The 25,218-nt window shown below is 53.5% G+C and overlaps 1 protein-coding gene across 5 annotated transcripts in view; it reads right to left on the bottom strand.

Annotated features, from left to right (window-relative positions):
- The window catches only part of LOC132836677 (F-box only protein 46-like), a 46,480-nt gene that overhangs the window by 3,974 nt on the left and 17,288 nt on the right, over nucleotides 1-25,218 (bottom strand). Inside the window, exon 1 of one of the 5 annotated variants that reach the window (XM_060856067.1) lies at nucleotides 18,506-18,871. The exons of the other annotated variants lie outside the window; for them this stretch is intronic. The gene's annotated coding sequence lies outside the window, so the exon portion shown is untranslated. Of the gene's footprint in view, nucleotides 1-18,505; nucleotides 18,872-25,218 lie in introns of those variants that run through there. 5 annotated transcript variants of the gene reach the window in all.

Here is a 25,218-nt window from a genome sequence, read left to right as displayed (position 1 = left end):
ACCGGAGCACCCGGAGGAAACCCACGCAGACACAGGGAGAACGTGCAAACTCCACACAGTCAGTCGCCTGAGTCGGGAATTGAACCCGGGTCTCAGGCGCTGTGAGGCAGCAGTGCTAGCCACTGTGCCACCGTGCCGCCCACACCACTGTGCCACCGTGCCGCACACCTATCTCCTATCCCTGCGTTCCCCATGGCTGACCCCACCTCGCCTGCACATCCCTGGACACTGCATGGCCAATTCACTCTAACCTGCACATCTTTGGACTGTGGGAGGGATCCGGAGGAAACCCACGCAGACACGGGGAGAATGTGTAAACTCCACACAGACAGTCACCCGAGGGTGGAATTGAACCCTAGTCCCTGGTGCCGTGATGCTAACCTCTGAGCCACCATGTCTTTTGAAAGGGTTTATGATGATTGTAGTTAAAATGAACGATTAAGAGTCAACTTTTATCATTTGACTTTCATAGGAAGTGGCGGATGGGGGTACGATTACATTTGGAAAGATACACAAAGAGGAAAGGTTTGGAGGGATATGGGGCCAGGAGCAGGGAGGTGGGACTAGTTTAGTTTGGGATTATGGTTGGAGTGGACTGGTTGGACCAAAGGGTCTGTGTACGTGCTGTACATCTCTATGACTCTGTGACTCTTGCTTTACTATTGGCTGCTGTGATCATGTGGAATAAATGAAACTAGTAGAAACAGAACTATCAATTTAATGCACAGACCCTGAAATTTGGTCCATAGGATGTTGTGCAACTGGAAGGGTTCAGCAAAGATTTACAAGGATGTTGCCAGGGTTGGAGGATTTGATCTACAGGGAGAGGCTGATCAGGCTGGGGCTGTTTTCCCTGGAGGCTGAGGGGTGACCTTATAGAGGTTTATAAAATCATGAAGGGCATGGATAGAGTAAATAGACAAGGTCTTTTCCCTGGGGTGGGAGAATCCAGAACTAGAGGGCATAGGTTTAGGGTGAGAGGGGAAAGATGTAAAAGGGACCTAAGGGGCAACTTTTTCACACAGTTATGGAGTGAGCTGCCAGAGGAAGTGGTGGAGGCTGGTACAATTACAACATTTAAAAGGCATCTGGATGGGTTTATGAATAGGAAGGGTTTAGAGGGATATGGGCCAGGTGCTGGCAAATGGGGCTAGATTGAGTTCGGATGTCTGGTCAGCATGGATGAGTTGGGCCAAAGGGTCTGTTACCGTGCTGTACACCTCTGTGACTATGGCTTTATTCACACTCGAATGTGAAATTGGTTGATGAAAGATTACTTGTTTTATAAAGACAGTGGAGCTAGTCTTGGTATATATAAACAAACCATATTTCGGAAGCCTGATTTGAGGATTGAAAGGGAGACAGCACAACCTGGACTGATGGCCGCGAGGATACTGAAAGCTTTTCTCTCCCTCAAGCTCAGAAACCAATACCAATGAGAACGTGGGCGGCACGGTGGTTAGCACTGCTGCCTCACAGCGCCTGAGACCCGGGTTCAATTCCCGACTCAGGCGACTGACTGTGTGGAGTTTGCACATTCTCCCCGTGTCTGCGTGAGTTTCCTCCGGGTGCTCCGGTTTCCTCCCACAGTCCAAAGATGTGCGGGTCAGGTGAATTGGCCATGCTGAATTGCCCGTAGTGTTAGGTAAGGGGTAAATATAGGGGTATGGGTGGGTTGCGCTTCGGCGGGTCGGTGTGAACTTGTTGGGCCGAAGGGCCTGTTTCCACACTGTAAGTAATCTAATCTAATCTAATCTAACTTGCAAAAACACCGTAATTGCGAGCAAAGAAAGCCACAAGTTAGCCATCGGAACTCTAGTTTCACTCACATAACTCAGAGAACCTAAAAACATCAAACTGCAACTGCTTGTACTTTAGAAATAACTTAGATTTTACTTAGATTACTTACAGTGTGGAAACAGGCCCTTCGGCCCAACAAGTTCACACCGACCCACCGAAGCGCAACCCACCAATTCACCTGACCTGCACATCTTTGTGACTGTGGGAGGAAACTGGAGCACCCAGAGGAAACCCACGCAGACACGGGGAGAACGTGCAAACTCCACACAGTCAGTCGTCTGAGTCGGGTATTGAACCCGGGTCTCTGGCGCTGTGAGGCAGCAGTGCTAACCACTGTGCCACCGTGCCGCCCATTGCAGATGCTGTAAATCAGAAACAAAAACAGAAATTGCTGGAGAAACTCAGCAGGTCTGGCTGCATCTGTGGAGAGAAATCGGAGTTAACATTTCAGGTCAGGTGACCCTTCCTCAGAATGTTAACGCTGATTTCTCTCCACAGACGCTGCCAGACCTGCTGAGTTTCTCCAGCAATTTCTGTTATGGCCCGTACCTTCCTTGGAGCCTCTGTTTGATTTCGCCTTTTCTAATTTTTCATGAGGTAAAAGGTCATGAAACAACTTTGACTCAGGAAAGAAACTTGGAATCAGCTCTCCCCTTTTTATCCAGTTGGTTTAGCTACCTGACAGCAGAAAAATGAACATTCCTGTTGCTACCAACTGACGGGGGGGGGGGGGGTTAAAAAAGGGAGCCAACGCTTCAACTTATCAGATCAGAAATGGACCGACAAAGTAGATGCTGGAGCTCTGCAAGAGCTGGGGTTTTTTAAAATTCATGGGACATGGGCATCGCTGGCTGGGTCAGCGTTTATTTCCCCGTCCCTAGTTGGCCCCTTGAGAAAGCGGGGATGAGCTGCCATCTTGAAGCACTGCAGTCCATGTGTTGCAGGTTGACCCACAATGCCCTAGGGGAGTGGGGTATTCCATTACTTTGACCCAGTGATACTGAAGGAACGGTGAAAGTTTCAAAGTCAGGATCTGATGCGGAGATGCCGGTTGGGCTATAACCTGGTGTTGTGCGGTTTTTAACCAAGTCAGGATAGTGAGTGATTCAGATGCAGGGGGTGGTGTTCCCACGCATCTGCTGCCCTTGTCCTTCTAGAAGGAAGTGATTGTGGGTTTGGAAGGTGCTGTCTGAGGATCTTTGGTGAATTCTTGCAGTGCGTCTTGTAGATGGTAAACACTGCTGTTACTGAGCGTCGGGGGGGGGGAGCGGGATGCTTGGGGATGTGGTGCCAATCAAGTGGGGGCTGCTTTATCCTGGATGGTGTTGAGCTTCTTGAGTGTTGTTGGAGCTGCCCCCATCCAGGGGCAAGTGGGGAGTATTCCCTCACAGTCCTGACTTGTGCCTTGTAGATGGTGGACAGGCTGTGGGGAGTCAGGGGGTGAGTTACTTGCTGCAGGATTCCCAGCCTCTAACCTGCTCTTGTAGCCCCTGTGAGTTTATGTGGTGGGTTCAGTTGAGTTAATGGTAACCCCAGGCTGTTGATAGTGGGGGATTCAGTGAAGAAAACATAATTGAATGATGGTCATTGCTGGTATTTCTGTGCTGGCAATGTTATTTTAGTTTAGTTAGAAATCACGCAACACCAGGTTATATTCCAACAGTTTTCTTTTGAAGCACCAGCTTTCAGAGCACTGCTCCTTCTTCAAGAACAGGATCATAAGACACAGAATTTACAGCAAAAGATCACAGTGTCATGCAACTGCAACAATATATTGAAACAGAACCAGTCTGACTCAAGATTGGAATACAGACTCTAACCTCACACCTTGAATACACTGTCTGAGCTCAGATGTCACCCTTTTTTTACGAAACCTTAAGTTATCTCAAGAATGTGACTTAAATGAAGCTTTGGGATTTACATATTAATAAACTGAAACCCAGTCTACAAGATGAAAGACTTAACAGCAGTGCAAGTTTGTTCAATATATTTGAGTGTGTGGTGCTGGAAAAGCACAGCAGGTCAGGCAGCATCCGAGGAGCAGGACAGTCGACGTTCTGGGCATAAGCGCTTCATCAGGAATCCTGATGAAATGCTTATGCCTGAAACGTCGACTCTCCTGCTCCTTGGATGCTGCCTGACCTGCTGTGTTTTACCAGCACCACACTCCTGACTCTGATCTCCAGCATCTGCATTCCTCACTTTCTCCTCATTCAATATATTGTTTCAGTTGCGTGACACTGTAATCTTTGGCTACAAATTCTGTGTCTTATGATCCTGCCCCACTAGTTACCGGATGAAGGAGCGGCGCTCCGAAAGCTAGTGCTTCCAAATAAACCTGTTGGATTATAACCAGGTGTGGTGTGATTTTTAACTTTGTCCACCCCAGTCCAACACTGACATCTCCATATCATGACTTTAATCTAGAGTGGGGCCTCACCAATCCATAGGGATTGATACATAGTGGAGCTGCAAGATGGGGTTCGGATCTCGAGAGTTCCTGGACGTCAGTAACCTCCATGGAGTCCTGACCAAGGGAAGACAGTGGCCTAGTGGTATTATCAGTGGACTATTAATCCAGAGAGGAGAAAGTGAGGTCTGCAGATGCTGGAGATCAGAGCTGAAAATGTGTTGCTGGAAAAGCGCAGCAGGTCAGGCAGCATCCACTGACCTGACCTGCTGCGCTTTTCCAGCAACACATTTTCAGCTATTAATCCAGAGACCCAGGTAAGGATCTAGGGACCAGAGTTCAAATCCCACCATGCCAGAAAGTGACTTTAGGTTCAATTAAAAGTCAAATGATGACCATGAAATTGGTGTTGATTGTTGGGAAAACCCATTTGATTTACTAATGTCCTTCAAGGAAGGAAATGGCCAGCCTTACCTGGTCTGGACCAACATGTGACCCCAGACCCACGGCATCATGGTCAACTTTTAACTCCCTCTGGGTAATTAGGGGTAGGCAATGAATGCTGGTCCACAGTGTGAACATGTTTTGAAAAGTTCCAAAATCCCCAAGTTCTTTTCAATAATGCGATTGATACCTGCTTCAGAATCAGCTAACGAAAAGGGGAGGTTGCGAAAGAAAAAAAATTGCCCGAAGATTAGACACTGTTCCCAAAAACCACCCCCAGCCTCACAGCTCCCCCAAGCAGTTTTCAACTTTCAAAATGAGGTCAAGTGGGGAAAAAGCTTTGGGAGCTGAAAATGTGTTGCTGGAAAAGCGCAACAAGTCAGGCAGCTTCCAAGGATCACGAAATTCGACATTTCGGGCACAAGCCCTTCATCAGGAATGAGGAAAGTGTGTCCATCAGGCTAAGATAAAAGATAGGGAGGAGGGACTTGGGGGAGGGGCGATGGAGATGTGATAGGTGGAAGGAGGTCAAGGTGAGGGTGATAGGCCGGAATGGGGTGGGGCGGAGAGGTCAGGAAGAAGGTTGCAGGTTAGGAAGGCGGTGCTGAGTTCTCTACAAGAATCCTCTTGCAAGGATGCCTTCCTTGAAGAAGCTCTCTTCCTCCCTCTACAAGCTCGAACTCAGCACCGCCTTCCTAACCTGCAATCTTCTTTCTGACCTCTCCGCCCCTACCCCACTCTGGCCTATCACCCTCACCTTGACCTCCTTCCACCTATCACATCTCCATCGCCCCTCCCCCAAGTCCCTACTCCCTACCTTTTATCTTAGCCTGCTGGACACACTTTCCTCATTCCTGATGAAGGGCTTGTGCCCGAAACGTCGAATCTCCTGTTCCTTGGATGCTGCCTGACCTGCTGCGCTTTTCCAGCAACACATTTTCAGCTCTGATCTCCAGCATCTGCAGACCTCACTTTCTCCAAAAAGCTTTGGGAAGCGATGATATACAAACTAAACGAATTCTCCTCAGTGCTAGTCAGTGTCAGAGCGAAAACATTCAGTTATCATAACCTGTCAGAGTCCCTATTGCTCAGTGTGTCCAAGCTAAGCCATTGACTGGGCTGTTTGACCACAGGACTCTGTGAGGACCACTGTAAACATTTCCACCCGCTTCAAACCAGGACAGATCTTCCAATTTCTGCTCCCACAATCCGAGTTTGAGCCTCAACCACGTTCCGTACGGAAAACGAGCAAGTTAGGTTTTTTTCCCCCCTGCTTACAGCGCAGGCCGTCAGCAACTTAAGCAAGCCATTCAGCCCATCAATTTGATCAGCCAGGTAGACCCTGACTGGGCCATGCTGACAGCTGACAGATATAAACAGGAGTGTCAGAGGTTCTGACCACTCTGAGAGCTGGCTCTGAGGGAGCTGGGTCAGTGTCAGGGATTCTCCATGTGTGAACAAACAGTGATGGGAGACCGGCCTGTGGAGTGAATACAATCACTGCTGATGGAACACTTTGACGATTTTCACCAACAATATTCCCTCAAACATTCACACATCGATAATCAACACACCATCAATCTCTACCTTACACATACTCACAACCCTGAGCTTCCACAACTCCCTGGGGGAGAGAATTCCAAAGATTCACCCCCTCACCCACCGCCAAGCATAAACAATTCTCCTTATCTTGAGCCTGAATACCACCTCACTTATTTTTAAAGTGTCGTTTAGTTCTGGATTTCCTGACTGGGGAAATATCTTACGTAAACCAACCCTGTCCATCCTTTGACATATTTTATAGCTTGCAATAAAGTTCTCTCTCAATTCTTCTAAATTCTAGAGGGTACAGGCCCAGTTTTCCTTATTCCCCTTCACAGAACAATCCTCTGGTTCAAACCAAATGCAGTCTAACTAAGCTCCTGTACAATTACAGCAGGACATCACTACTCTGGAGTACTGTGTCCATTTCTGGTCACCCTGTTATAGGAAGGCTATTATTAAGCTGGAGAGGGTTCGGCAGAGATTTACCAGGATGTTGCCAGGTATGGATGGTTTGAGTTATAAAGAAAGGTTGATAGGCCGGGGCTTTTTTCCATTGGAGCATAGAAGGTTGAGAGGTGACCTGATAGAGGCTTATAAAATCATACGAGGTATAGATATGGTTAATGGTAGTTGTCTCTTCCCTGGGATGGGGGATCTTAAGACTAGGGGGCACATTTTTATTCATTTCTGATTAAGGGTTCCTGCCCAAAACATCGATTTTCCTGCTCCTTGGATGCTGCCTGACCTGCTGCGCTTTTCCAGCAACACACTCTCCAGCATCTGCCGCCCTCATTTTTTTTAAGGTGAGAGGAGAGAAATTTTAAAAAGACCATTCTTATTTCATGCAAGAGAGTAGTTGCACGTGGACTGAACTTCCTGAGGAGGTGGTGGATGGGAGTGCAATTACAACGTTTAGAAGAGATTTGGATAAGTACATGAATGGGAAAGGTTTGGAGGGATAAGAGCCAGGTGGGACTAGTTTAGCTTGGGGTTACATTCAGCGTGGACTGGTTGGACAGAAGGGTTTACTTCTGTCTGTGTGGAAGGTGCTGTCAAAGGAGCTTTGATGAATTACTGCAGCACATTGTGGGGATGGTTCACTCTGCGTCTGCTGAGGACTGATGGTGCAGGGAGTAACATAGCGACGGTGGAGGCTGGGGCGCTGGTCGAGTGGGAGAGGATGGGAGGAGGATCACTGAAGGGATGTGCTTACTAACGCTATGAGCTCAAAGTCATACAGTCGTAGAGATCACAGTTGAAAATGTGTTGAAATTCGACGTTTCGGGCATAAGCCCTTCATCAGGAATGAGGAGAGTGTGCCAAGCAGGCTAAGATAAAAGGTAGGGAGGAGGGACTTGAGGGAGGGGCGATGGAGATGTGATAGGTGGAAGGAGGTCAAGGTGAGGGTGATAGGCCAGAAGAGTTTCTGTGCAGAGGAGATGACCTGGGGGGTGCAGTGAGAGAGAGAGACTCACTGAAATCCTTGTAGAGGGAGGAAGAGAGCTTCTTCCTTGACCTCCTTCCACCTATCACATCTCCATCGCCCCTCCCCCAAGTCCCTCCTCCCTACCTTTTATCTTAGCCTGCTTGGCACACTCTCCTCATTCCTGATGAAGGGCTTATGCCCGAAACGTCGAATTTCCTATTCCTTGGATGCTGCCTAACCTGCTGTGCTTTAACCAGCAACACATTTTCAACTGTCGTAGAGATGTACAGCATGGAAGTGTGGCCACCTGAGCTTAAACCTGCACCTTACTTTCTCCCACCCAGACGGAACACAGCCGACAATATTTTTCATTTGGTTTATTATTTTCACGTGTACCTAGGTACAGTGAAAAGTTTTGGTCTGTGTGCAGATAAGTGCAACAGGGGAACAGAACAGAGTGCGTCACAATGCACAAAGCGAGAGATCAACACTGCAATTTAAAACTTGAAAGGTCCATTCAGAAGTCTGCCAACAGCAGGGAAGAAGCTGTTCTTGAATCTGGTAGTACGTGGATTTAAGCTTCTGTATCTTCTGCTTGATGGAAGGGAGTATAACCAGGGTGGGAGAGGTCTCTGATGATGTTGGCTGCCTTCCCGAGGCAGTGGGAAGTGTAGATGGAGTCAATGGATGGGAGGTGATGGACTTGGGCTGTGTTCATGTCTCTCTGGAGTTTCTTACAGCGCAGAGCAGTTGCCGAACCAAGCTGAGATGCAGTCCATGGTGCATCTGTAAAAACTGGTCAAGAGTCTTTGTGGACATGCTGAATTTCTTCAGCTTCCTGAGGAAGTAGGGCAGATGTTAAAAGGGAGATGGGGTCCAGAGAACTGTACCACATGGGATTCAATGCCTGAGGAACTGTACTCCAACTGTACTCTCGCCTCAGGCGACTGACTGTGTGGAGTTTGCACACTCTCCCCGTGTCTGCATGGGTTTCCTCTGGGTGCTCCGGTTTCCTCCCACAGTCCAAAGATGTGCAGGTCAGGAGAATTGGCCATTCTAAATTGCCCGCAGTGTTAGGTAAGGGGCAAATATAGGGGTATGGGTGGGTTGCGCTTTGGCGGGTCGGTGTGGACTTGTTGGGCCGAAGGGCCTGTTTCCACACTGTAAGTAAAATAATCTAATGTAAGTAATTTAATCTAAAATCAGGTTCTGGGGAAGTAGGGCGGCACGGTGGCTCAGTGGTTAGCACTGCTGCCTCACAGCACCAGGGTCCCAGGTTCGATTCCAGCCTCGGGTGACTGTCTGTGGAGAGTTTGCGCATTCTCCCCGTGTCTGCGTGGGTTTCCTCCCACAGTCCAAAGATGAATTGGCCATGCTAAATTGCCCACAGTGTTAGTTGCAATAGTCAAAGGGAAATGGGTCTGGGTGGGTTACTATTCAGAGGGTCGGTGTGGACTGGTTGGGTCGAAGGGCCTGTTTCCACACTGTAGGGATCTAATCTAATCTAACCCAAAAGAGTCAAGACACGAGGAAACTACTGACTCGGAACTCGGGATGGAGAATGGTGGAGAGAAAACTAGGCTTATAGTTCCACAGGACAAATCATACTGACATGACATTGAGCTTGGACAAGCCATTGGTGAAACCACGTCTGGAGGCGGTGTCCAGTTCTGGTCACCCTATTATAGGAAGGATATTATTAAGCGAGAGGGTTCAGGAAAGATTTACCAGGATGTTGCTGGGAATGGAGGGCTTGTGTTATGAGGAGAGGCTGGAGATGTTTTCCCTGGAGTGTAGGAGGTTGAGGGATGACCTTATTGAGGCTTATACAAGGAGGGGCGCAGATAAGATGAATAGCCAAAGTCTTTTCCCCAAAGTAGGGGCAGTTCAAAATTAAGGGGCATGTTTCTAAGGTGAGGGGAGAAAGATTTGAGGGGGGGGGAAACCTGTTTTCACACTGAGGGTGGAATGAACTTCCAGAGGAAGTGGTAGATGCAGGTGCAATGTTTTAAAAGACATTTGGACAGGTATGTGGATAGGAAAGGTTTAGAGGGATATGGGCCAAATGGGACTAGTTTGGTTTGGGAAATCTGGTTGGCATGGAAAGGTTGGGCCGAAGGGTCTGTTCCCATGACTCCAAACCACAGCAGAGGTTAGGGTGCACAGACCAGACTTGGAGCTGCAAGGTGGGTAACTGGCACACGGTCGCAGCAATAACCAATTCCAGAACCTTCCTTCTACCATGTTTGATCATTACTTCCCACCTTGCCGAAGCACTCACCCTGCTCCATATTTACTAGCCCAATTCCTGAGGGGTCAACGAGACAGTGTTCTGGCTGTCAGTCATGGTACTGCCTCTGAACCACACGGTTTAGGGTCGAGTCTCATTCCAGGGCCTGAGCACAAAAATCTCCACTGATACTCCAGTGCAGTACTGAGGGAGTGCTGCTCTATCAAGATTAAAGACATGATATGGAGGTGCCGGTGTTGGACTGGGGTGTACAAAGTTTAAAATCACACAACACCAGGTTATAGTCCAACAGGTTTAATTGGAAGCATTAGCTTTCGGAGCATCGCTCCTTCATCACCTGATGAAGGAACAGCACCTCGAAAGCTAGTTATGTTGCACTATAACCTGGTGTTGTGAGATTTTTAAGATTGAAGACATCTCAGATGAGATAGAGTCATACAGCACAGAAACAGACCCTTCAGCCCAACCCGTCCATGCCAACCAAGATTTCCCAAACTAATCTAATCCCATCTGTCTGCATTTGGCCCATTTCCCTCCAAACATTTCCCATTCATGTTCCCGTCCAAAATGTTGCATCCATACCTGCAAGTCCTCTGGCAGTTCATTTTCACAGAAAGAGTTTGTATGTGAAAAGTGACCCATCAGGTACCTTTTTAAATTCTTCTCCCCTCATCTTAAAAATATGCCCTCCAGTTGTGAAATCCCCCATCCCAGGGAAAAAGGCCTTGTCTATTCACCTTGCCCTTCACAATTTTATAAACCTCTCACTGGAGTGCAGTAGGTTGAGAGAAGTCCAGCTTCTCCTAATAACTCAAACCCTCTAGTTCAGGCAACATCCTGAGAGATCTTCTCTGAACCACCTCCAAAGTAATAATATCCTTCCTGTAACAGGGTGACCAGAACTGGACACAGTGTTCCAGAAGTAGGTTCACCAATATCACCTCAACATGACGTCCCAACTCCTACACTCTGAGCAATGAAGGCAAGCGTGCTAAACACCTTCTTAACCACCTTGTCTATTATGTGATGCAGCTTTCAAAGAATTATGTACCTGAACCCCTAGGACTCTCTGCTCGATAACATTACCCAGGGCCCTACCATTAACTGTATAAGCCCTTATTTGTTTTACTGAAATGCAACCCTTCAGTAAACTGAGGCCCTCTCTGCCTACTCAAGGAGATATAAAAGACCCCGTGGCCCTATTTTAAAGAGCAGGAGAATTCTGGTCAATATTTATCCCCCAGTTAACAGCATAACTGATCCAAGAATAGCTGAGGACTCCGAGTTTAACAAGGTGACAGGGAGCCGGATTGAAATGTATGGAATGGGGAGAGGCCTAGATAACAATGGACGCGGAGAAGATATTTCCACAAGTCGGAGAGATTAGGAGCCGAGGGCACAGCCTCAGAGTGAAGGGACAATCCTTTAGGATGGAGATGAGGAGGGATGTCTTCAGCCAGAGGGTGGGGGATCTGTGGGACTCATTACCGCAGAGGGCTGTGGGGGCCATGTCATTGTGTCTTTAAATCAGAGACAGATAGGTTCTTGATTGGGAAGGGGTTTGAGGATTACAGGGAGAAGGCAGGAGAATGGGGCTGAGAATTATATCAGCCATGTTGAAGCAGACTTGATGGGCCGAATGGCCTCCTTCTGCCCCATACAGTCTTATTGCCACATTGCTCAGTCTGAGCGTTCGCTGTGCACCTATTGGCTGTTGTTTCTTACAACAGTGACTCCCCTTCAAAATGACTCCATTGGTTCCAAGGTGCTCTGAGGAGGCTGGAAGTCGCTACGTAAATGTACGACTTTTTTTTATGAACAAGAAAAGGAATGGGGGCAAGCTAGCACTGACACTGTCAGTCATGTCCACTGACTCAGCACGGACCTGGGACTGTACTGAGCCCATTTCCACAATGGGGGCTGATGGGTGTGAATGTGAGTGTGTGAGATAGCGAGAAGGCAAGGCAAGGCAAGTGTGTGTGAGAGACCGTGCAAGTGCGAGAGAGAGCATGCGTGACAGAACGAGAGTGTGTGCATGTCAGTGAGTGTGAGAGAGAGTGTGTGTGCATGTGCAAGAGAGAGAGTGTGCGAGAGAGAGCGCGTATGTGAGAGAGAGAGAGTGCGCGCGAGAGAGAGAGAGAGAGTGCGCGCGTGAGAGACAGAGTGCGCACGAGAGAGAGCGTGCGCGTGAGAGAGAGAGAGCGCACGCGTGAGAGAGAGCACGCGCGCGAGAGAGAATGAGTGCTTAAGATAATGTGTGCATGAGAAAGAGAATGTGTGCGTGAGAGTGCGCAAGAGTGTGCGCGCGAGAGTGTGTGCGCGCGCGAGAGTATGCGCGAGTGTATGCGCGAGAGAGTGTGCGCGTGAGTGTGTGCGTGCGAGAGAGCGCGCGCGCGAGAGAGAGAGAGAGAGAGAGAGCGCGTGCGTGAGAGAGAGTGTGTGCGCCTGGGAAAGAGAGTGTGCGCGTGAGAGAGAGAATGAGTGTGTGAGATAATGTGTGCATGAGAAAGAGAATGTGTGTGTGAGAATGCGCAAGAGTGTGCACGAGAGAGAGTGTGCGCGCGAGAGAGAGTGTGCGCGCGAGAGAGAGTGTGTGCGCGAGAGAGTGCACGCGAGAGAGTGTGCACGCGAGAGAGAGAGAGAGCGCGCGCGAGAGAGAGCGCGCGTGCGCGAGAGAGAGAGCGCGCGTGCGCGAGAGAGAGCGCGCGCGCGAGAGAGAGAGAGAGAGAGCGCGCGAAGAGAGAGAGAGTGCGCGCGCGAGAGCGAGCGAGAGAGAGAGCGCGCGCGCGAGAGCGAGCGAGAGCGCGCGCGCGAGAGAGAGAGAGCGCGCGTGCGCGCGTGTGAGAGAGAGAAAGAGAGCGCGCGTGCGCGTGAGAGAGAGAGCGCGCGCGCGAGAGAGAGAGCGCGCGCGAGAGAGAGAGAGAGCGCGCGCGCGAGAGAGAGAGAGCGCGCGTGCGAGAGAGAGAGAGAGAGCGCGCGTGCGCGTGAGAGAGCGCGCGTGTGCGCGCGAGCGAGAGCGCGTGTGAGAGAGAGAGAGAGAGCGCGCGAGCGAGAGAGAGAGAGAGAGCGCGTGAGAGAGAGAGAGAGAGAGAGAGTGTGCGCCTGGGAAAGAGTGTGCGCGTGAGAGAATGAGTGCATGAGATAATGTGTGCATGAGAAAGAGAATGTGTGTGTGAGAGTGCGCAAGAGTGTGTGCGAGAGAGAGTGTGTGCGTGAGAGAGAGAGTGCGCGCGTGAGAGAGAGAGAGTGCGCGCGTGAGAGAGAGAGAGAGTGCGGGCGTGAGAGAGAGAGAGTGCGCGCGTGAGAGTGTGTGCGGGCGTGAGAGAGAGAGTGCGCGCGTGAGAGAGAGAGAGAGTGCGCGTGTAAAAGAGAGAGTGCGCGTGTGAGAGAGAGAGTGCGCGCATGAGAGAGAGAGAGTGTGCGCCTGGGAAAGAGAGTGTGCGCGTGAGAGAGAATGAGTGCGTGAGATAATGTGTGCATGAGAAAGAGAATGTGTGCGTGAGAGTGCGTGAGAGTGCGCAAGAGTGTGCGCGAGAGAGAGTGTGCACGCAAGAGACAGAGTGCGAGCGTGAGAGACAGAGAGAGAGTGCAGGTGTGAGAGAGAGAATGCGCGCGTGAGAGAGAGAGAGTGCGCGCGTGAGAGACTGAGAGTGCGCGCGTGAGAGACTGAGAGTGCGCGCGTGAGAGACTGAGAGTGCGCGCGTGAGAGACTGAGAGTGCGGGCGTGAGAGACACAGAGAGAGTGCGGGCGTGAGAGACACAGAGAGAGTGCGGGCGTGAGAGACAGAGTGCGGGCATGAGAGAGAGAGAGAGAGTGCGGGCGTGAGAGACAGAGTGCGGGCATGAGAGAGAGAGAGAGTGCGCGGGCGTGAGAGAGAGAGTGCGCACGTGAGAGAGAGAGAGAGCGCGCGTGAGAGAGAGAGTGCGCATGTAAGAGAGAGAGTGCGCACGTGAGAGAGAGAGAGAGTGTGCACCTGGGAAAGAGTGTGCGCGTGAGAAAGAGAATGTGTGCGTGAGAGTGCGCAAGAGTGTGCGCGAGAGAGAGTGTGTGCGCGAGAGAGAGAGAGAGTGCGCGCGAGTGTGCGCGAGAGTGTGCACGCGAGAGAGTGTGCGCGCAAGAGACAGAGTGCACGCGTGAGAGACAGAGAGTGCGGGCGTGAGAGACAGAGAGTGCGGGCGTGAGAGACTGAGAGTGCGGGCGTGAGAGACTGAGAGTGCGGGCGTGAGAGACTGAGAGTGCGGGCGTGAGAGACTGAGAGTGCGGGCGTGAGAGACTGAGAGTGCGGGCGTGAGAGACTGAGAGTGCGGGCGTGAGAGACTGAGAGTGCGGGCGTGAGAGACTGAGAGTGCGCGCGTGAGAGACTGAGAGTGCGCGCGTGAGACTGAGAGTGCGCGCGTGAGACTGAGAGTGCGCGCGTGAGACACTGAGAGTGCGCGCGTGAGACACTGAGAGTGCGCGCGTGAGAGACAGAGAGTTCAGGCGTGACAGACAGAGTGTGCGGGCGTGAGAGACAGAGAGAGAGTGCGGGCGTGAGAGACAGAGAGAGTGCGGACGTGAGAGAGAGAGAGTGCGCGCGCGTGAGAGAGTGCGCGCACGTGAGAGAGAGAGAGTGCACGCGCGAGAGAGAGAGAGAGTGCACACGCGTGAGAGAGGGAGTGCACGCGCTTGAGAGAGAGAGTGCGCGCGCGTGTGAGAGAGAGTGTGCGGGCGTGAGAGAGAGAGAGTGCGCGTGTGAGAGAGAGAGAGTGCGCGCATGAGAGAGAGAGAGAGAGAGACAGAGAGAGTGCGCGTGTAAGAGAGAGAGTGTGCGCCTGGGAAAGAGAGTGTGCGCGTGAGAGAGAGAATGAGTGCGTGAGATAATGTGTGCATGAGAAAGAGAATGTGTGCGTGAGAATGCGCAAGAGTGCGCGCGAGAGAGTGTGTGCGCGAGAGAGTGTGTGCGCGAGAGAGTGCGCGAGTGTGCACGCGAGAGACTATGCGCGCGTGAGAGACAGAGAGTGCGCGCGTGAGAGACAGAGTGCGCGCGTGAGACAGAGAGTGCGCGCGTGAGACAGAGAGAGAGTGCGCGCGTAAGAGAGAGAGTGCGCGCGTGAGAGAGAGTGTGCACGAGAATGTGTGCACGAGAAAGAGAATGTGTGCATGAGAGTGCGCGAGAAAGAATGTGTGCGCGCGAGAATGTGTGCGAGAGAGAGAGTGTGTGCGCGAGAGAGTGTGCGTGCGTGCGACAGAGAGTGTGCGCGCGAGAGAGTGTGCGCGCGAGAGAGAGTGTGCGCGCGAGAGAGAGTGTGCGCGCGAGAGAGAGTATGCGCGCGAGAGAGAGTGTGCGCGCGAGAGAGAGTGTGCGCGCAAGAGAGAGAGAATGTGTGCGCGCGAGAGAGAGAGTGCACGAGAGGCAGAGTACGCGCGCGTGAGAGGCAGAGTACGCGCGCGTGAGAGAGTGTGCGTGTGTGTGAGAGAGAGAGTGCGCGTGCAAGAGAGAGAGAGTGTGCGTGCAAGAGAGAGTGTGCGTGCAAGAGAGAGAGAGTGTGCACGCGAGAGTGTGCATGTGAGAGAGTGTGCGCGCGCGAGAGAGTGTGCGCGCGCGAGAGAGTGTGCGCGCGCGAGAGAGTGTGCGCGCGAGAGAGAGTGTGCGCGCGCGAGAGAGTGTGCGCGCGCGAGAGTGTGCGCGCGAGAGAGTGTGCGCGCGCGAGAGAGTGTGCGCGCGCGAGAGAGCGTGTGCGAGAGAGAGAGTACGCGCGAGAGAGAGAGTGTGCGCGCGAGAGAGAGAGTGTGCGCGCGAGAGAGAGTGTGTGCGCGCGGGAGAGAGTGTGCGCGCAAGGGAGTGAGTGTGCGCGCGAGGCAGAGTGCGCGCGCGTGAGAGGCAGAGTACGCGCGCATGAGAGGCAGAGTACGCGCGCATGAGAGGCAGAGTACGCGCGCATGAGAGGCAGAGTACGCGCGCATGAGAGGCAGAGTACGCGCGCATGAGAGGCAGAGTACGCGCGCGTGAGAGAGTGTGTGTGAGAGAGAGAGAGTGTGCGTGTAAGAGAGAGAGAGTGTGCGAGAGAGAGTGCGCGCGCGAGTGTGTGAGAGAGTGTGCGTGTGTGAAAGAGAGTGTGCGCTTGAGAGTGTGCGCTTGAGAGAGTGTGCGCTTGAGAGAGTGTGCGCGCGAGAGAGAGAGTGTGCGCGCGAGAGTGTGTGCGCGCGAGAGAGTGTGTGCGCGAGAGAGAGTGTGCGCGCGAGAGAGAGAGTGTGCGCGCGAGAGAGAGAGTGTGCGCGCGAGAGAGAGAGTGTGCGCGCGAGAGAGAGTGCGTGAGAGGCAGAGTACGCGCGCGTGAGAGGCAGAGTACGCGCGCGTGAGAGGCAGAGTACGCGCGCGTGAGAGGCAGAGTACGCGCGCGTGAGAGGCAGAGTACGCGCGCGTGAGAGAGTGTGCGTGTGTGAGAGAGAGAGTGTGCGTGTAAGAGAGAGAGTGTGCGCGCGAGAGTGTGCGCGCGAGAGTGTGCGTGCAAGAGAGAGTGTGCGTGTGAGAGAGAGTGTGCGTGTGAGAGAGAGTGTGCGTGTGAGAAAGAGAGAGTGTGCGTGTGTGAGAGAGAGTGTGCGCGCAAGAGAGAGTGTGCGCGCAAGAGAGAGTGAGAAAGTGCGCGTGGGAAAGAGAGAGTGTGTGCGTGAGAGAGAGAATGTGTGCGTGAGAGTGAGAATGTGTGCGTGAGAGAGCGCGTGTGCGTGAGAGAGTGTGCATGACAATGTGTGTGTGTGAGAGTGTGCGCAAGAGAGTGTGCGTGAGAAAGAGAATGTGTGCATGAGAAAGTGTGCGCATGAGAGAGAGAAAATGTGTGTGTGAGAGTGTGTGCGTGAGAAAGAGAGCGTGTGCGTGAGAGAGTGTTTGCGCGAGAGAGTGTTTGCGCAAGAGAGTGTGTGTGTGCGTGTGTGCCTGTGTGTGTGTGTGTGAGAGAGAGAGAGAATGTGTGTGCCTGTGTGTGTGTGAGAGAGAGAGAGAGAGAATGTGTGTGCCTGTGTGTGTGAGAGAGAGAGAGCACGATGGAGGGCTAGCATGGTGGGATGGGCTGATAGTCCTTGCTTTTCGCCTTCATCAAGTGCAATCTCTCCAAGGGTGAGAGTAAGGATGATACGAATCAGTACAACTGTGCCTCAATGGCATTGATACTGGGGCCCTTCCACATGGGAGGAAAGCAAAATAAAATCCAAAGGGTCCCATTTCAAAGCCCCCTCCCCCACCACCTGAGCCAATGACATGAGTCACTGGTACTGATCGGATTTCAGCTCGGAACCATGAGGCCATCTTGTTGAGTTCAGCCTTAAGTCCAGTCATGACCTCTGACACAGGCCCCACAGTCACAGAGCTGGACGGATCGATGGCTGTGGTTTAAACGTTACGCTACACTGATCCGCAACCTCACACCTGAATCAGTTCCGACGTCGCAATCCTGCACTGTCGGACAACGACTCTCCCGGTCCCTGCTTCCCTCCTGACAAACTCAAAACTTTAATCGCAGACTGTACCCCACCCACCTACCTACCCGCCAAGACTTGTCACTCTCCGTGTGGAGAGATCAAGCCTCTGATTTCATCTCCTCGACGCCAGTGACGGGAGGGATGGGAAATAAATAAGTAACAGCGCGGTGGAAGCAAACTGCATCAAATTATTACAACCCGGACGCGTTATCTTTCAGCTGGAAGGGAGACCCGAAGCAGCTAGTGGACTGAGCAGAGAAAGCGTTACACATTAATCTCTCTCGCTCGAAAGGAAAGTGTGTTGCAGCCTCCACACTGTTCAGAAATCCTTGGAAGGGGTCCTCACAAACCCCAGCAGACCCCACTGCTGAGGGAGAGATGGGGCTGGGGAGGGAAGACTGTAAAACACAAAAATTAAGAGCCAAGCGAATGGCAAGGAATGGGTCCCGGTGGAAAGGTGACCAGGGCTGGGGAAAACAGTGAGTGGGAAATCCTGATTGAGATGTACAAGACAGTTACAAGGGGGCATAGATGGGGGGGGGTCAGGTGGGCAGATACAGAGAAACTTTCCCCCTGAGGTCAACGGAGAGGGGAAGAGAAGGGTTTTACTGTGAGGTTTAGAGGAGATTTGAGGCATATCACTGTGAGAATGCAGAACAACACAGCACAGAAAGAGGCTCTTCAGCCCACAATGTTGTAGTGAATATGACGCCAAATTAAACTAATCCCTTCTGCCTGCCCTTGGTCCATACCCCTCCATACCTTGCATATTCACATGCTTATCTTAAGTCGTCCCCTCAATGCCCCAGAGGAGTGGGTGTTCTGGAACTCAGTGCCTTTGAGAAATATTGAGATGAGCACTTGAAACAGCAGAACAGACCAGCAGAAAGTGCTGGGAAAATGGAGTTCAGTAAAGAGGAGATGGACTGAAAAGCTTCACAAAAACATGGAGCATTTTTTTTTTGCAAAGCAGGGATTATCTGGACTGCAGAGAGAAAAATATAAGCCACACACCGACAAGAGGGAGTCTGCAAAATAAAAAAGGGGGGACTCCAGTCTCCTACAAGTACACAGAGGCAGCAGCAACAGTATTAACCCCACTCCAGCCACACACACACACACATACAAATAAAGAGCAAGGATCTTGATTGCAAAGAGCTCAGATCTTCTTACCTTCATCACAAAGAAAGTGTGGTGCGTCCTGTGCAGGATGGCAGCTAATCTAGTCCCCTGCTCTGCCATCTGCTGCAGGCCCGAGGTGGGAAGGTCTTGCAATGAACAGAGAGAGAGACACACACACACACACAGAGAGAGAGACTGAAATGTTTCAGCTCCTGCAGCGGGCTGCGCGATCTGACATCTCCGCGCTGCCTCCTTCCACACTCATTCCCTCTCTGTCTATCCCTACCTCTCACACACACACACACACACACACACACACAGTCCCTGGGTGAAGGTGAGGGGGGCCAGGCAGCAATGCAGCAGCTTCTCCGCTAAAAGCCTCCGCAAAGCGAAAGGCTCCTAGGCCATTTGTTGACAAAGAGTCGCGCAGCGGCCGCAGCCTATCAGCAGCCAGCATTCACGGCAATGTCTATATATGGATGGCAGCGGGAGAGCTGGACCAGGGAGAGGCAGAGGCAGGAGAGGGATAGAGAGAGGGAAGGAGAGGGCAGTGGGGATAGAGGGAGAGGGGATGTGGATAAGGGATGGGGGATATGGGATGAGGATAGGGGATGGGGATAGGGGATATGGGATGGGGATGGGGATGGGGACAGGGGATGTGGATAAGGGATAGGGGATATGGGATGGGGCGAGGGGATATGGGATGGGGATAGGGAAAGGGGATGGGGGTTAGGGGATATGGGATGGGAATAGGGATGGGGAAAAGGGATGGGAATGGGGATGTGGATATGGGATGGGGATATGGATGGGGATATGGGATGGGGATAGGGGATGGGGATAGGGGATGGGGATATGGGATGGGGATAGGGAATGTGGATATGGGATGGGAATAGGGGATGTGGATATGGGATGTGGTTAGGGGATAGGGATGGGGATAGGGATGGGGATGGGGATGGGGATGGGGATGGGGATGGGGATAGGGGATAGGGATGGGGGATAGGGATGGGGATAGGGATGGGGATAGGGATGGGGGATGGGGATGGGGATAGGGATGGGGATAGGGATGGGGGATAGGGAATGTGGATATGGGATGGGAATAGGGGATGTGGATATGGGATGTGGATATGGGATGTGGATATGGGATGTGGATATGGGATGTGGATATGGGATGTGGATATGGGATGTGGATATGGGATGTGGTTAGGGGATAGGGATGGGGATGGGGATAGGGGATGGGGATGGGGATAGGTGATAGGGGATAGGGATAGGGGACATGGAATGGGGATAGGGGATATGGATAGGGGATATGGAATGGGGATAGGGATGTGGATATGGGATGGGAATGGGGATGTGGAAATGGGATGGGGAAATGGGATGGGGAAATGGGATGGGGAAATGGGATGGGGAGAGGGTATAGGGGAAATGGGATGAGGAAAGGGTATAGGGGATATGGGATGGGGATATGGGATGGGGATAGGGGATATGGGTTGAGGAGAGGGGATATGGGATGAGGAAAGGGGATATGGGATGGGGACAGGGAAGAGGATGGGGATATGGGATGGGGATAGGGGATATGGGTTGAAGAGAGGGGATATGGGATGGGGACAGGGGATATGGGATGGGGACAGGGGATATGGGATGGGGGATAGGGGATGGGGGATACGGGATGGGGAATGTGGATATGGGATGGGAATAGGGGATGTGGATATGGGATGTGGATAGGGGATAGGGATGTGGATGGGGATAGGGATAGGGGATAGGGATGGGGATAGGGATGGGGATATGGAATGGGAATAGGGGATGTGGATATGGGATGGGGGATTGGGATATATGATGGGGATGGGGCATAGGGGATAGGGGTTGGGGATGGTGGATAGGGGATAGGGGGATGGGGATGGGGGATAGGGGATGGGTATTGGGGATGTGGACAGGGGATGGGGACGGGGACAGGGGATGGGGACAGGGAAGAGGATGGGGATATGGGATGGGGATATGGGATAGGGGATATGGGATGGGGATATGGGATAGGGGATGGGGATGGGGATAAGGGATGGGGATAAGGGATGGGGATAAGGGATAGAGGATGTGTATAGAGCATATGGGATAGGGATAGGGGATTGGGATATATGATGGGGATAAGGGATGGGGACAGGGGATGGGGACAGGGGATATGGATAGGGGATGGGGGATGGGGACAGGGGATAGGGGATGGGGGATGGGGACAGGGGATAGCGGATGGGGGATGGGGACACGGGATGGGGACAAGGGATGGGGACAAGGGATGGGGACAAGGGATGGGGACAAGGGATATGGGATGGGGACACGGGATGGGGACACGGGATGGGGGACACAGGATGGGGGACACGGGATGGGGGACACGGGATGGGGGACACGGGATGGGGGACACGGGATGGGGATGGGGGACACGGGATGGGGATGGGGGACATGGGATGGGGATGGGGGACATGGGATGGGGATGGGGACAGGGGATGGGGACAGGGGATGGGGACAGGGGATGGGGACAGGGGATAGGGGACAGGGGACAGGGGATAGGGGACAGGGTATAGGGGACAGGGGATAGGGGACAGGGGATAGGGGACAGGGGATAGGGGACGGGGGAAAGGGGACGGGGGAAAGGGGACGGGGGACGGGGGACGGGGGATGGGGGACGGGGATGGGGGACGGGGATGGGGGACGGGGGATAGGGGACGGGGGATAGGGGACGGGGGATAGGGGACGGGGATAGGAGACGGGGATAGGGGACGGGGATATGGGACGGGGATAGGGGACGGGGATAGGGGACGGGGATAGGGGACGGGGATAGGGGACGGGGAAGAGGATGGGGATAGGGGACGGGGATATGGGAAGGGGATATGGGAAGGGGATATGGGATGGGGATATGGGATGGGGATATGGGATGGGGATGGGGACAGGGGATGTGGATAAGGGATAGGGGATATGGGATGGGGAGAGGGGATATGGGATGGGGAGAGGGGATGAGGAGGGGATGTGGATAAGGGATAGGGGATATGGGATGGGGCGAGGGGATATGGGATGGGGAAAGGGGATATGGGATGGGGAAAGGGGATGGGGGAATGGGGGATGGGGGTTAGGGGATGGGGGTTAGGGGATATGGGATGGGAATAGGGATGGGGAAAAGGGATGGGAATGGGGATGTGGATATGGGATGGGGATATGGATGGGGATAGGGGATGGGGGATAGGGAATGGGAATAGGGGATGTGGATATGGGATGTGGTTAGGGGATAGGGATGGGGATAGGGATGGGGTTAGGGATAGGGGATAGGGATGGGGATGGGAATAGGGATAGGGGATAGGGATAGGGGATAGGGATGGGGATAGGTTTGGGGATAGGGATGGGGATGGGGATGGGGATAGGGGACATGGAATGGGGATAGGGGATATGGATAGGGGATATGGAATGGGGATAGGGGATATGGAATGGGGATAGGGATGTGGATATGGGATGGGAATGGGGATGGGGAAATGGGATGGGGAAATGGGATGGGGAAATGGGATGGGGAAATGGGATGAGGAGAGGGTATAGGAGAAATGGGATGAGGAGAGGGTATAGGGGATATGGGATGGGGATATGGGATGGAGATAGGGGATATGGGTTGAGGAGAGGGGATATGGGATGGGGACAGGGGATATGGGATGGGGGATGGGGAATAGGGGATGGGGGATAGGGGATGGGGAATGTGGATATGCGATGGGAATAGGGGATGTGGATATGGGATGTGGATAGGGGATAGGGATGTGGATGGGGATAGGGATGGGGATAGGGATACGGGATAGGGATAGGGATAGGGATGTGGATATGGAATGGGAATAGGGGATGTGGATATGGGATGGGGATATGGGATGGGGGATTGGGATATATGATGGGGACAGGGGATGGGGATAGGGGATGGGGCATGGGGGATAGGGGATAGGGGTTGGGGATGGGGGATAGGGGATAGGGGGATGGGGATAGGGGGTGGGGATAGGGGATGAGGAAGAGGATAGGGAAGGGGATAGGGGATATGGGATGGGGATTGGGGAAAGGGGATGGGTATTGGAGATGTGGACAGGGGATGGGGACGGGGACAGGGACGGGGATGGGGATGGGGACAGGGGATGGGGACAGGGGATGGGGACAGGGAAGAGGATGGGGATATGGGATAGGGGATGGGGATGGGGATAAGGGATGGGAATAAGGGATGGGGATAGGGGATGGGGATAGGGGATGGGGATAGGGGATGGGGATAGGGGATGGGGATAGGGGATGGGGATAGGGGATGGGGATAGGGGATGGGGATAGGGGATGGGGATAGGGGATGGGGAAAGGGGATGGGGAAAGGGGATGGGGAAAGGGGATGGGGAAAGGGGATGGGGAAAGGGGATGGGGATAGGGGATGGGGATAGGGGATGGGGATAGGGGATGGGGATAGGGGATGGGGATAGGGATAGAGGATGTGTATAGGGCATATGGGATAGGGATAGGGGATTGGGATATATGATGGGGATGGGGACAGGGGATCGGGACAGGAGATATGGATAGGGGATAGGGGATGGGGACGGGGACAGGGGATCGGGACAGGAGATATGGACAGGGGATAGGGGATGGGGGATGGGGACAGGGGATGGGGACAGGGGATGGGGGACAGGGGATGGGGGACAGGGGATAGGGGATGGGGGATGGGGACAGGGGATGGGGACAGGGGATGGGGGACAGGGGATGGGGGACAGGGGATAGGGGATGGGGACAGGGGATGGGGACAGGGGATGGGACAGGGGATGGGGGACAGGGGATGGGGACAGGGGATGGGGGACAGGGGATGGGGGACAGGGGATGGGGGACAGGGGATGGGGGACAGGGGATGGGGACAGGAGATGGGGACAGGAGATGGGGGACAGGGGATGGGGGACAGGGGATGGGGGACAGGGGATGGGGGACAGGGGATGGGGACAGGAGATGGGGACAGGGGATGGGGACAGGGGATGGGGACAGGGGATGGGGGACAGAGGGATGGGGACAGGGGACGGGGGACAGGGGATGGGGGACAGGGGATGGGGGACAGGGGATGGGGGACAGGGGACAGGGACAGGGGACTGGGGACAGGGGACGGGGATAGGGGACGGGGATAGGGGACGGGGATAGGGGACATGGGATGGGGATAGGGGACATGGGATAGGGGACATGGGATAGGGGACATGGGATAGGGGATGGGGATAGGGGATGGGGATAGGGGATGGGGAAATGGGATGGGGAAATGGGATGGGGAAATGGGATGGGGAAATGGGATGGGGAAATGGGATGAGGAGAGGGTATAGGGGAAATGGGATGAGGAGAGGGTATAGGGGAAATGGGATGAGGAGAGGGTATAGGGGATATGGGATGGGGATAGGGGATATGGGTTGAGGAGAGGGGATATGGGATGGGGACAGGGGATATGGGATGGGGGATAGGGGATGGGGAATGTGGATATGGGATGGGAATAGGGGATGTGGATATGGGATGTGGATAGGGGATAGGGATGTGGATGGGGATAGGGATGGGGATGGGGATAGGGATGGGGATAGGGATGGGGATATGGAATGGGAATAGGGGATGGGGATAGGGGATGGGGAAAGGGGATGGGGAAAGGGGATGGGGAAAGGGGATGGGGAAAGGGGATGGGGAAAGGGGATGGGGAAAGGGGATGGGGATAGGGGATGGGGATAGGGGATGGGGATAGGGATAGAGGATGTGTATAGGGCATATGGGATAGGGATAGGGGATTGGGATATATGATGGGGATGGGGACAGGGGATCGGGACAGGAGATATGGATAGGGGATAGGGGATGGGGACGGGGACAGGGGATCGGGACAGGAGATATGGACAGGGGATAGGGGATGGGGGATGGGGACAGGGGATGGGGGACAGGGGATGGGGGACAGGGGATGGGGGACAGGGGATGGGGGACAGGGGATGGGGGACAGGGGACGGGGACAGGGGACGGGGATAGGGGACGGGGATAGGGGACATGGGATAGGGGACATGGGATAGGGAACATGGGATAGGGAACATGGGATTGGGGATAGGGGATGGGGATAGGGGATGGGGAAATGGGATGGGGAAATGGGATGGGGAAATGGGATGGGGAAATGGGATGGGGAAATGGGATGGGGAGAGGGTATAGGGGAAATGGGATGAGGAGAGGGTATAGGGGATATGGGATGGGGATAGGGGATATGGGTTGAGGAGAGGGGATATGGGATGGGGACAGGGGATATGGGATGGGGGATAGGGGATGGGGAATGTGGATATGGGATGGGAATAGGGGATATGGATATGGGATGTGGATAGGGGATAGGGATGTGGATGGGGATAGGGATGGTGATGGGGATAGGGATGGGGATAGGGATGTGGATATGGAATGGGAATAGGGGATGTGGATATGGGATGGGGATATGGGATGGGGGATTGGGATATATGATGGGGATGGGGACAGGGGATGGGGCATGGGGATGGGGGATAGGGGATGGGGAGAGGGGATGGGGATAGGGGATGGGATAGGGGATGGGGACAGGGGACGGGGATAGGGGATGGGGATAGGGGATGGGGAGAGGGGATGGGGATAGGGGATGGGGAGAGGGGATAGGGATGGGGATAGGGGATGGGGATAGGGGATGGGGATAGGGATAGGGGACGGGGAAGGGGACGGAGGGAAGGGGACGGGGAGGGGATGGGGAGAGGGGATGGGGATAGGGGAAGGGG

The sequence above is a fragment of the Hemiscyllium ocellatum genome, chromosome 47 (assembly GCF_020745735.1).
Source record: "Hemiscyllium ocellatum isolate sHemOce1 chromosome 47, sHemOce1.pat.X.cur, whole genome shotgun sequence".
NCBI classification, from domain to species: Eukaryota; Metazoa; Chordata; class Chondrichthyes; order Orectolobiformes; family Hemiscylliidae; genus Hemiscyllium; species Hemiscyllium ocellatum.
Note: the sequence above shows the minus strand (reverse complement) of the source record. Positions and strands in the feature narration are given on the sequence as shown.